Here is a 13,366-nt window from a genome sequence, read left to right on the forward strand (position 1 = left end):
TGAGCATTCTGGAGCTGTCTACAGCTTCAGGAAGGCAACACTGCAGTAGTTTTTAGTCGCAATGTAATCTTCATAACTATAAGGGTTTGGGTTTTAGATGTCCCTCTCCCCCTCCTTTGGAAGGGTGGGAGAAATTATCAGCTTTTCAGAAGCTGTCTACAAACGATGTTGATTCCCACCAACCTTTGAATTCCACAGATTACTAAAATAAATTTTCCTATTGCTATAGCTTACATGAATAAGCAGCACCCTACAAAAACCAAGTACTTGTATAATTCAATACCCTGTCTCTGCAAAAAGTTAAACCAGACAGAGTAGACACTTTAACGCTATCAAGGATACAGCTAGGGGCTGGGGGAGAAAAAAGAAATAAATCAAGGCACAGTTGTCATGCCTATTTATAGGACTTGCATGTAGGGTAGCAAACCAGTTAAACACTAAAATACACTGAAATCAATATTGATCAGAGAATAATACTAAACTATAAAATTATGCAAAGGAAGTTTAAATTATTTTTAAAATACATTTTACATCAATACAAAAGTTGTTTCAATGTCCCATGAAAAACTTTAAGAAACACATTGTAAAAATTACATTCTGAAATGACTGCTTCAAAAAGATTTTTTTTTTGCTAAACTAAATGATCCATCACTATTTAATATAGAGCTTAAACGAAGAGATTGAGCTCAACACATGAAAAGCCAAAGAACTTCTGAGGAAACAGCAGTGATGGCAAAAGGTTATCTGCAGGTTGGATAAGGCTATGAGGATCTTAAAAGTTTGTTGAAAAAAGGTGGAAGACTGGAGAATCAGCAGAACTGATCTCCTGGTTATTTGATTGCTCACTGGTAGACACAGACATCCTACACAGGTTGATTCAAGGCTGGTTTGCCAAGCCTTGTCTTGGGTGAATGGTTGAGATACAAACACCATGTGTTCTGACATTTCAATCCCATGTCAAGTGCCCATCTCATTCTTTACTCATTTGCCCAAGACAAAAAAACCCACAAAGTACACAAGAGAAGGCACAGCAGAACTGTTGCAGTTAAGGACCTAAGAGGAAACTACCAAGGAAAGGATATACTCCAAACTCCTGGAAGAAACTGGGGGAGTGGGGACACAGACACAACAACCACTCTCTTCTACAAACACTGTTCCTAGGGGAAGACACTGAAGAGAACTGACAGATCAGAAAGTGCATGAGAAGACACCAGAAAGGAGGAAATGGAAGCGAAGAGAAAACCGCTACCAAATACAAAAGATGAGAAACCAGCACTACATTTACTACCAAACATACCAAGGATGGCATTGAAAGGTACAACAGATAGCAAAACAACAAATCAACGTAGGAAGAGGATTTCAAGCATTTCAAAAGGAACAGGAGATATGAAAGTAGAATATGCTTAGTAAAGGTAAACAAAAATGTCAAGAGATGAAAAACAGGGCAGCGGAAAGAGAAAGAAAAGTGGTGAGAGAAGCAGGATATAAAAAGGAAGAGAATGGAGAAAGACAGGAAGGAGAGAAAGATCGAATGAACTTTTGAAGAATCAGCACAGAGAGCAGCAAAATGGAAGAAAAGAAACTGGTATATTGGCCCAACTGTAGAGTTTTTCAAGCACCCTCAGTATGACTTTTTTTCTTAGTAGCACAACCTTGATAAGAAAAGGAGAGGAAACTCAGAAGTCATGGCACTGAAACAAGGAAATGGGAGAGGAAACTGAATCATACAGATTCAGAGAGGGCAGAGAATGTCAGTAAAAGATCACCCACTTATTTTCACTAACATTTAGTGGTTATGCAAAAAAAACCCGAGTATGCGTAGGGAACAGTATTCCTCAAGACTTTGTTTCTTATAAAAACACAAGGGTTACCAAATGAAAGGAATACCACAAAAGAAAAGATAAAGCTTTGCTAAGACTAGGGAAAGAAACAAATTATTGACTTCTATGGGAGATTCTTAAAAGTTTAACTCCCAAAGTGGCAGGTTTTGCTACAAACTGGGTATACAGCACACAAGGCCAGCACTTCACATGGTTTAAGCTACAGTAAGGCAGCAGTGCCAATAAAAGAAATCATCTTTTCCTTTCTTTATGCCTTGGTCTCTCTTGCCTTATTCAGGCAGAAAGTCAATGGGCTTAGGTGGTAAAGCAAAGTGGACTGGGAATCTGGTATGGTCTAGAAGTAGCTTTTTTGTTCTTTTTGCTTTATTAGTTTTAGCTACAACCTCCATGCAAGCAGAACGAGAAGGAATGGAAACACTGGGGAACAGCCAGGCCAGTCCCAGTCCTGTACGAGCTGCTGTCACGTATCATAATCTACAGTCATCCCCCAAGAGCAAATGCTTGAAGCTGCTATTGCCTTCACCTCGAGGACACTGAGTAGGACTGGGGAAAACAAGAACCATTCCCTTCACCACCTTCTTACCTGTGGAGATACCACAGGAGTCTATATGCCCTGCTCCAGCGTGTCCCACTGCACCCACGCCTCCCACAGCACAGACAACTTGTCCATGGGGGAAATGGGCACAGAGACAAATAAAAGGTTTTAGGGATGTTTTTTCCTGTTTACAAAAATATTTTAAGTTTCCATGTACAAATAATGGAAAGTTGACTTCTGAAGCCTAAAGACCCTCTGGAGCTCCCCTCTGTGCAGCTACAGTTCTGCATTAGTGGCAATAATGGACATACACAGGTGGACAGACAATCAGAACTAGTCAAGCAAACTATTTTTCTGAGCCAGCCCACTGAAAGTGATGGAATTTCTATTTAAAGATGCCAGAAACACTTTCCATGTCTCCTCAAATACCACAGAATACAATTTATGATTATATGCTTGAGTCTTGAATACAAATACCTTTACCTACTCTTTTGTCTGGAATCCAAGCTTTTACCATATCGCATTACTCCATTTAAATGAGAGCTAAAAATACCCATAATACATTGTTCTAAGACTTTTTTTGGTTATGTTTATGAGCCTTTAAAATACTTTTTGATACAAGAGTAACGTACTTTTTTTTTGGCCTTAACATATTTTGAGAAAACTTTGTCTCCCAAAGCATTAGATGCAGGTGATTTACTGACCTTCCTCAGGACTGAGGACAAGTTCCAGCGCAACAAACATGTATGATGTATTTGTCAAAAAAGCACCACATCTCCAGAATCAATAGCTGACACTGCAGAGTCAAACGGGTCCTCCCCCCACCTTCTTTCAATGCTCATTTATATAATAAGCCTTCCAATGAAATGTATTTCAGAAGCAAAGGTTCTGAAAGGAAGTTAATATTCAAAATCCAAGTACGACTCCAACTGCACAATGCTTCACGGACACAAACTTCATCTTAACACTTCTCCACCATATTATCTCGAGTCTGTAATCTCTGCTTTGCTCCTCCAAAATTACTTCTGCTACAAAGTTGGAGATTTTTCTTCTCATGATTTTTAAGTGGTGGTGAGCTAAAGAGTCAAGGGGTTCAAACTATGCAGAGTACCTTTATAGGTAGTTTTGCTGGTATTTAATTTGACTGTCTGCTGATACTATTTGACTTAGAAACATTTTACCGGTCCAGATTGCATTACACCCCAAGAGTGAGGCTGTATGTAAGGACAATGGACACAATTACGTAAAGCTGATGCAAGAAAAAGCTGGAAGTAACAAACACCAACAATGCCCAAGGAGCTTGTGAATGTTAGCTGCTCTGAATGAGTAAAATTTTAGATAATATTCAGTATTTTGTCTTGTAATGCAAACAGTAAACATACCAGAAGAACTCACATTCCAATCACTATGACTTTGGAAAACAGTAATTGAAACGAAAAAAGCTTCAAAAGTAAAAGAAAAATACCAATACAATTTGATCTGTCTTAAGCTAGAAAAACATAAAAAAGCTTTTAGGGATATTAAGGTAGTACAAAAAAAAATGAGCAATCAAGACACACCACACACTTGCAGATAGAAAAGCAGTAAAGAATTTCAAAGCACATGTCACTACCTCTAACTGTTAATGAGGAAGATGAGCGACATAAACAGTCATAAATCCATCAAGTATCAGAAAATGCAGTAGAAAAATAGGAGTATGTTTCACGAGCTCTAAGATTAAACCACTGGCATCAGCCAGCTACTAAATTTGCATCCAAACTATAGTGAAGATTTTTCTATAAATGAAACATTACTGAATCTGATTCTCTCCAACTGTATGCTGAGGACGGACATTTACAACACCCTTCTGCTATGAAAAGACATGGCAACTTGCAAAAGTGTCTCTGCTTCACACAGGTGATGTAAAAGTGATGAAAAAAAACCCCTAGCACTAAAAAAATGGATTAGCGATTTTACTGAAAGTAAAATGCATTGAACGTCTTACTGCACTGCATCATATGCTAGGAGGTACTCAGAGGAAATCTACTGAAATGAATGTTGTAACAGCTAGTGTAACTTGATTCATTGTTCGTTAAGAAATCAGAGTACAAAGGCACAGAGAATGCATCCATTTATTAAGGAGATGCACATGAGGGTTTGCCCATCCATTCAGAAGTTCTGTACTTTCTTTGACTTCAAAGATCTTTGCATTTATGACAGAAAAGAAAGTAAGTGACATACCCTAGTTTCAAGAGCAAATAAAATACTCCTGCATTTGTTTCCTTGGCCTTCAAAACAAAAGTTCACTCGTTCCACCTCCAGTTACTAGAAATTGCACATTAGAAGATTTCAATTCTTGCAGCCCATAATAAATCCATTCAGCAGAATGTGCTCAAATTCTTCAACAAGTCCTGTCTCATCTCACAAGGAACACTCCACTGTGAGGGAGTCTTCTTAGACCTTACAGGCAAACCTCGCGGCCAAGTACAAGAACCAGACCTGCTAATTTTGAGCATTTAAGACAACAGCTTTCAACTGCTCAACAATACCAAAGACATATGAGCAGAGCAGCAGCTTCATCTGCAGCTGTCAACTGCAGACTGACCGTTATTTTCTTTCAAAGTGGAATAAAGTGCATGAAAACTTAAGAGAAAATGTTTCAAATGTCACTTTCTCAAGTTTGATGCTTTTGCTCTGAAACTGCATTCAGAAGCAGCATCTGAAAAATGTCTTAATAACAACATGAGACATAAAAAAAAAAACCACCCCAAAACCCACGACAAGCAGAACAGTGACCAGCACTGTCTCTGACCTGGGATTGAAGACTGGTACCAGGACTCTGTTGAGAACACTTTTTCTTGAACTAGCTAAAAAAAGCAACAAAATATTTTCTCATATTTAAATAATTCCATCCCATTAAATGCATTAAGGGCCTGAACCCTAAATCCAGACTCTTCTGTTTCGGTATGACAATTCCTCCCAATGTATTGCTATTAGCAAACATAACATATCATGTTAACATGACTGGAAAATATCAGAGAAAAATGTAACTGTTTTTTAAACTTTTACACTCTTCTGCCATGGATTGGACTTAGTGTGAAATTTTGCCCACAGTGGGGAGTGTTTTTACAAAGCTAAAACACAGCCAGAATTTCTGTTAGCATTCAGTAAGTTTCAATTGACCTAGCATAATTGATTAGTTAATTTGTTTGCTCTATTCTTTCTCCAGTGTATTGACAAAGGTTTCAGACTTACGCATACAAGTAATTTTATTCTCAATCAAGTAGTCCATTGAAGTCTATTATATCATTAGCACAATGATACACATATAACTTCCAAGCACTTACATCTATGGATAAATTTTACACTCAGATATTCTGATCCAGCCACATGCCTAATATATTAACTGGACTGGGAAAGTTTTCTCTCTGCACTCAACTACCAAAACCCTTCTGTTATCATTATTATACCACTATAGCTGTTCTCATATTAACACAGCTTATATTGGTTTGAATAGCATGAATTATATTAGTTTAAGTACATCAGTAGCACAGTTCAAACAGTACTGCTGTACTGATAAACAAGTCACAATCCTGATGTAAATTTCTAAGGTAGAGTTGAGGAGATTTAGCAACTGGACAGTGATGAAGGAATGTATATATTCCTCCCTACCTTCCCCAGCAACCTCGCCACTCCTCTATGATAGATGCAGTGCTCATCTGACTGCCTCACAAGCCAATTCAACTCACTAACCCAGCAGAAAATTATTCACTTTTTCTTTTTTGTTGGGTTAGTTTTCTACCAGTTTATCAAAGTGATTCGGATTGCTGCATGGTCAATGTCAGAACTGGTCAAAGTGGGGGAAGAGAAGCAGCAGCAGAACATCATGCTCGCTCACCTCACGCTGTGCATATCGACCTAACTGCCATATACCTGGCACCATAAAATACATCTAGTGCTACGTGTACTAACACTCCTGATTTCAAACACATGCCTAACTTTAAAGATGTTAATAGGACTACAGCCTCATCTGGGCACACTAAAGTCAATGAGACTAATCGCATTAATGACTTTATCCACAGGTGTGTTCGATACAACATAACTTTCTTAGCAGAAACCAGCAGTATGTCTGGTAGAGGGGCGCAAGGAGATGCAGAAAGTTCATTATACCCGAGTCAACCTTTAGAGTAGATGTAGCAATTCAAAGATTAGATTCTTATCCGTTTAAGGGATGCTTTTACTATGGTGGCACAAACCGCTGATAAAGTTATTTCAAGACATGAACGACACCATACACGTTGGGACTGTTATGTCTGTAAAGTCTTCCCAGTGTTACAGTGGCAAACTTAAGCTATGCACCAAAGCTTAGTAAGCTTAGTAAAACAAATCCATGCAAACAAAACTTTTTATAGTTTAAAAATCACGTTCTTTCAGTTACCACCACACCTAGCCGAGGGAGTCTACCAGATGATCTACACTAATCAGCAGTGTAATTTCTGCAGTACCCTGGCCCCTTGTAGAAATGTATCATTACTACACATAAATTAAGTTGCTCTATTTAGTGGATGCAGCATACCTTTGTTTAAGGTAGCGTCACTCACAGAAACTGAAGCCTTCAACAGTTTACAGTGTTCGCGTGGCCACACCCTCAGTTGCATTTAATTATCTAAAGCATTACCTAATGAAACTGTTGTAGCAACCAGAACTATACGAAAGAGCAAGCAGTTCAGATAAATTGGCCTGTCCTCGCCGACAATCTGATGAGCACACAAGCAAAACAACGAACAAGTGCCCGACCGTCTACAGCTCCACACATGTTTGTCCCACAAGTGCTACGCTTTTGGTCACCGTAGACTCGTGAACAAGTTTCGAGCCTGTACAACCTGTAGCCCTGTGAAGTAGTTTAAGATCACAAAAATACAGAACTGACCAGTCAAGTTGTAGATTTTCAATCGCAAGACACCAGAGGGTTCATCTACACAATGAAGCTATTCGACACATTAATCTCTACATGCATGTACGTACACAATGTGTCAGGAGATGCTTGGCTGCTGAGATACAGCTTTTATCCAAAGACAGAAAGAGATAAACTATTCCTGAGAAACGCATCAACAGTAGGCATTATATCACAGAAAACTGCATCCACAGAAAGAGACACAGTCATACTAGTATAAAAACCTTTATGCCAACAACAGCCCAAATGAATGGCACCAATGAAGTCAGAAAACGCCTGGGGCAGCTGTCACCCAGGGATGTAAGAAGCACTTTCAGCGGCAGGCACCGAGCAATCCCGGTCCTCTTGCCCCAGCCCGGCAAGCCCCGGTCCAAGGCCGGGAAGCCCACAGCACAGGCGGGAGCGGAGCGTACATTTAAACTTTAAAAGCGCTGTCACAAGCCTGACCCGGTACAGCGGGGCAGTTTCCGAGGGGAGCGGGGGCCGGCCCAGCCCGGCCCCGGGAAGCAGCGGCTCCGCAGGCAGGGAGAGAGCCGCAGCCAGCACAGCTTCACAGAAAAACCCGGTTTCGGCGGTTTCTCCCATACAAGGCGAAAAGACAACAGTGAAACCAGAGCCCCCCTACCCTCACCCCCCTGCCTCCCTCCGCTACCCCCGACACAATAAGCAGCAGAAAACAAATTAAAACTAGGAGAAGAGAGAGAGACTTCACGGGCAGAGCAGCGGACGTCGGAGCCCGGCAGCGGCGCCAGCAGAGGCCGAGCCAAGTGACAGCCGGCAGCACCGCCCGGCCCGCTGAGCCCCCGCGAGCGGCCGAACGCGGCCCCCGCCGCCCCGCCCCGGCCCTTAGCGGGACGGCAGCCGCCAGCGGCGGCGGGCCGAGCGCGGCCTGGGGCGGCGGCACGGGCCGCTCGCGGCGCCTCCTCACCTGGTCGCGGCGGCGATCGAGACCCGCCGCCCCGGGGGCAGTTCCCGGCACATGCCGCACAAGCGGAAAGAAAAGCGGCGGCAGCTGGCGGCGCCCCGAGCTCGGCTCCGCTGCCCCGCCGGCACGCAGCCCCCTCAGCGGCGCCAGCCCGCCGCCATTACCGGCCAACGACTGACACGGAGCGGCGGCGGCGAGAGCGGCGGCGCGGGGCACGGCGGGAGCGACCGGCCGAGTCTCGCGAGAGCCGGCCCGCCGCAGACCTTCCCAACATGGCGGCGCCCCGCCGCTACCCCTCCCCACCGCTCGCGCCTCATCCCCGGCGGCGGCCACGTTGGGTGCGGCGCGGCCTCCCCGCCCTGCCCCACCGCCTCAACGGGCGGCGAGCCGGGCAGCGCGGTTCTCCCCCCCGCCCCGGGGCGCCTCCGCGAGCAGCACCGCGGCGGCCCCGCAGCCCGCCTACCTTGCTCAAGCCGAGGCCGGGCTGAGGTGAGGAGCGGAGCCCGGCGCGCCGCGGCCCCGGCCCCGTGCTGCAGGTGCACCCCGGGCGGCGGGAAGGGCTGAGGGCGGCGCCGGCCGGGCGCACCTTTCATGGTGCCCGGGAAGCCCACGCAGCGACGCGCCTGGCCCCGGGCGAGGCGGCCGCCGGCCTCGGGGCGGGGGCGGGCAGGCCTGCCGCCGCCCCGCCGGCCCTCCTGTCACCGCACGGGCCCGGGCGGTTCGAGCCCTCACACTGCTCTGGGCGCCAGACCGTCCCTCAACCTCAGAAAAATGTCGTTTTCCACTATTTTCCTCAAAGCTCCCCCCCCGGCCTGTGCAGGCTTGACTTGCCAGTCCAGTCCACATGCAAATCGCGTAAAAATAAAGAGCTGTGGCAGAGCTCTCGGTTTTGATGCAAGAACAGGACTTCGCAATGTTTATTAAAACGCCGCTGCAGAGCAGTGCCAACGCTGATGCTGGCATTCCTGAAGCAGCTCCAGTCGAAACTAGGGCACCACTTTTTCATCCTCTGTATTCATAGTTAAGTCATCTTTATAAAAATATCATTTCAGTTTTTTGGAAAATGAAAGCAGCTCTGATTACAGTCTCCCAGTTGCCAATTTAAGTTTAAATAACATTTGCAAAACTTCACAGAGATGACTTGAGTACCACCAGCTTAACTTCACTTTTAACAGTCATTATAAACCTGGAAGAGTTTGTTAGTGTACTATCTTCCATTGCATAGATTCCACCCCAAAGATGCACTAAAACCACCCACGCTTCAAAAATAGGTCTAAGATGTTATCCAGCTATAACAAAATTATTTCCACTGAAGAAGGAAAGTTATTAGAATAGGAAAAAAGAAATTCTTCCTACAGTTATTTTGGGAATGTCTCCTTCAGGGCTTGTCTACAACTTCACCCGAGTCTGGTTTTCAGTCATTAGTATGATTGCTTGAGTACAGATGCCAAATTTCCTGGGGGAGCACAGGGGCAGAAAGTTATCTACCCCAACCACTAAAGGATCACTAAAACTACTGGAACTCCCCCCCCCCCCCCCCGCTTTTTTTTTTTCCTTAACCAAAAAGGATTAAACTATTTTTACATACCCTCTCCTCCTGCAAATGGTCAACATTTTGCATTTAAATTATTCCAATATGGGAACACCATACAAGCACCCTAAACAGAGAGACCATTACAGCTGTGAAGCTTAGGCAACACAGAACTTAATCAAGTCACAATTACAGGATGCCCGTTTAACCTTAATTTGGTTCTTTTACATACACAAACTAATTAGAGAGTATATTTTCCAGCTTAAGCATACCTCCTTTGAACAAGGTAAGCTTGAGATGTCAGTGGTTAAACCTTTGAAAACAATTTTGTTTTGCCAGATGAGGGAAAATACACATGAACACTAAAAGATGAGTACAGCTCCAATGAGAAAAAGTGTTAAATAGTGCCTAATCCCCTCCTGGGTCCTCAGAGAGCAAACCTGCTCCTCCCAAATGCAGGAGAAGACTGTAGATAATGACAATTTCAGTCAATGGAAACAATATTACTACAGTGTATGGGAGCCCTGATCACAGACTAGGGTAAACTAAATGATTACATTCCCCATCATCACCTAGTGTTTGCTTAAATTTACTGCTTAATATTGCTGGATTGGCAGCTTGTTTAAATTATTCAGCACTTTTGTAATGCACTACCTCTTTAATTATGCTTTTAAAGGTAGTTTCTCTTTTCTGCTTGGAAGCAGTTAATCTAGTTTCATGCTCCTCCTTTTCATCTGCAGGCAAACAAGGCATTACATTAGGATTTTCTCAAACATGAAAATCATTTGTTTTCAGTCAGTCAAGTAAAATTAAAAGGCAGTATTTGTCTAGTTTTTCCTTCTATATGGCTTCTATTTATTCTCTCTATCTGTCAGTGGAACTTAATTATAAAACTTGATTACTTTTTCAAAGATTCCCTACCAATGAGTGGAAAGCTCTGACAGGCAAAGATCACATGAAAAGAGAAGAGAAAGAGATTCTTACAGAAAATGCAGTCATCTTGTGAAATTCTCTGAGATTAGAAATAAAGAAACTGTTTACCTGCAAACAGCCACAGCTGAGGGAAAAGGAAGAATTGAATACACTCCAGTTTTATGAACTGCTCATTAAACTGCGAAGCAGCGGAGATAACCACAGCAAGCACTGCCAAAAGCACTGAAAGTGGTGGATGGAAACAGATAATAAGTTGAAAGTAAAGAGCCACAATCTCATCTTGCGCTGACTTGGTTATTGCAGCTTTAAGAGAGAGGTTTGGAAAGTTTTCCACTCCATACTACTCTTGCACACCCCTTCTAAAATTAGAAAGAGGCAGCTGGCTATTGCAGCTGAAAGATCAGCTCAAGCCACCCTGACTCCCCCCCCCCCCCCCCCCTTTCCTTGACTGACATGGCTCCCAAGAGCCATGGAGGAATTTGGGGAAGGGTGCTTCCACCTGTTGGACATGGAATGAGGTTTTCCAAGCATTCAATTATAAATCCAACTGTCAGGAGCTGACAATAAAACAAGACACAGGACAGCTGTGAGGACCATAGGACACACACACACAAACCTCTTCTCCTTCCTCCTACAGTTTTGCAGTTTGTCTTACAGCAGAAACAATGCATGAAAAATTGTTCTGTGCTTGATTTGGGCTTATAAAATAAAGGGATCACTTCAGATTTGTTCTTATAGTTTTCCAGCTGTGCTACAGGGTCTCAGCACAGAATCTGGCAAGTTTTTTATGTATCATTACACACCTCCAAAACCAGATTCTTTTTTCCTAAATACAGCATGCTGGCAATTGCACTGCAGATGGTGTGTACAGCTACAATCTGTACAGCAAATACTTTTATGCCTACCTTAACGTGGAGCTCACCTTGCCTTCTGCACTCAGTTTGAGCTGAATTATTAGTTCAAAACAAATACATTTTTTTAAAAAAGTGTACAAAACCCTTTTTTTTTTTTAATTTGTGGAAAATGAGCAAATGCTTTCATTGGTGTGAAAAAATGGGGGAAAAAGATTAGTCCTTTTAACGAAATTGCTTAGCATGCTCAAAACTCCACTGCTCAGCACAATGTGACTCAGAGCAGGGTGTGAGAGACAAGGTAACAACAGACCAGGCTGCACATTGTTCTAGGTCCCTTTCACAACATCTACTGTTGAAGACAATATAGGTATTGCCATCCTCCAGGTGCTCAAAGGCGACAGCAGGAGTAGCAGAAGATGGGCCACGCTCCACCTTCCGCCTGGGCTGGCTACCTGCAAGGGGATTTTTGCCAGCTGCAGGTGTCTGCTTGCAACCCAAGGCACAGTTTGACAGTGTTTTCCAGTCCAATTTGCAGAGTACTGGAAATTTTGTCTGCAAATTGGTGTGTAGCTGCTTCAGCTCCCCAAAGATCGTGTTCTGTCCAAAGTTTGTATGCTGTAAGCCCACAGAAGAAGAAATATCCCCTTCTCAGTCCCAAGGCCAGACCTGGTGTCTTCGCTCTATGTAAGCACATTTTTGCTGTCACAGACTATTTAATTTGCCAATCTGCTGACAGTTAGGGACAGTTCAACTTCAGAAGTGAGATTTCTCCAGAAGAAGTCAAGTATTTAACAGTTTGGAAAACATCAAATGGCTATGTTTGCTGCAGGCAATGAAATAATTATACAAGGAGGATAGTAATCAGCTGCCTGTAAGCAACACAGACAGACATTACTCTTCACCTCTGGCTGAGGAGGAGTTACTTAATGAGATCTGCATTAAGTACCTGTGGATATTTAATGAGAGCCTTTTAAGGACAAAGCCACAAACAGCTACAAAAAGGACCTACTACTTCAACAGCAGGAACAGTCTTCCAATCCTAAACCTTTCCCCTCCTCTAGAAGGGGCTACTGCATATACCATCTTGCTTTTGATTTTTCCAGACTAAGCAGCACACCATATATTTGAAAATACACCTCACTTTCCCTACAGTTAACAACAAAGTGATTCTCCTTTGTCTGGCACAACATTAAGTAGAACATTAAGTCTTTAGTTTCCAGGCACCTTCCTATTTTGTCTTGAAATGGGGGGGGGCAGTTTTAGAAATAGAAAATAACCTGGATTACATATGTTTTATTTGTATAAGAGCATGGAATCTCCTGCCTTCATGTCATAACAGTCTTTTTTTGTTCTTGCCAATTCTGCTAATTATATACTTTTTTTCTAAGCTAGTTTTTAGTAAGGCTGTCCCTCCAGTCAGTTCACAGTGCACTAGTTTGCAAGAGCAGAGGTACAGGAACATGCAGCTAGGGGTGGAACAAGAATGAAGTCATCCCTTTTGTCAGCTGCTGACTCTTGTGTCAGACTAATGAAACAAGTGAACCATATCTTATCATTAGTTCCAGCTGAAATCAGAACTGAGGAATTAGAACAAGAACACCAAGTAAAAGACAATTCAGAGCTATTACAATTTCCTGAAATGTTCCCTATTAGAGAAAAGCCCTGATATTATCAAATACATGCATCTGCATCCCAGTATCTACCACTCCACTCTAAAAAGTTCTAAATTTTGCAAAAGGTTGTATTTTAGGTGTCTGTATTTGGTCAAAGGTAAATGGAACAATCTTAAACATGTAAAAAAAAAAAAGTCTGAC

The 13,366-nt window shown here is 43.0% G+C and overlaps 1 protein-coding gene across 11 annotated transcripts in view; it reads right to left on the reverse strand.

Moving 5' to 3' along the window:
• CEP350 (centrosomal protein 350) overlaps window positions 1-8,912 on the reverse strand; it is a 79,511-nt gene extending 70,599 nt beyond the window's left edge. For 5 of the 11 annotated variants that reach the window (XM_030031635.2, XM_030031638.2, XM_030031632.2 and 2 more), the window contains exon 1: window positions 8,238-8,424. The gene's annotated coding sequence lies outside the window, so the exon portion shown is untranslated. Of the gene's footprint in view, window positions 1-8,237; window positions 8,425-8,697 lie in introns of those variants that run through there. The other 6 variants (XM_030031641.2, XM_030031637.2, XM_030031640.2 and 3 more) reach the window with 2 other exon arrangements.
• Between the last annotated feature and the right edge of the window lie 4,454 nt (window positions 8,913-13,366).

The sequence above is a fragment of the Aquila chrysaetos genome, chromosome 12 (assembly GCF_900496995.4).
Source record: "Aquila chrysaetos chrysaetos chromosome 12, bAquChr1.4, whole genome shotgun sequence".
NCBI classification, from domain to species: domain Eukaryota; kingdom Metazoa; phylum Chordata; class Aves; order Accipitriformes; family Accipitridae; genus Aquila; species Aquila chrysaetos.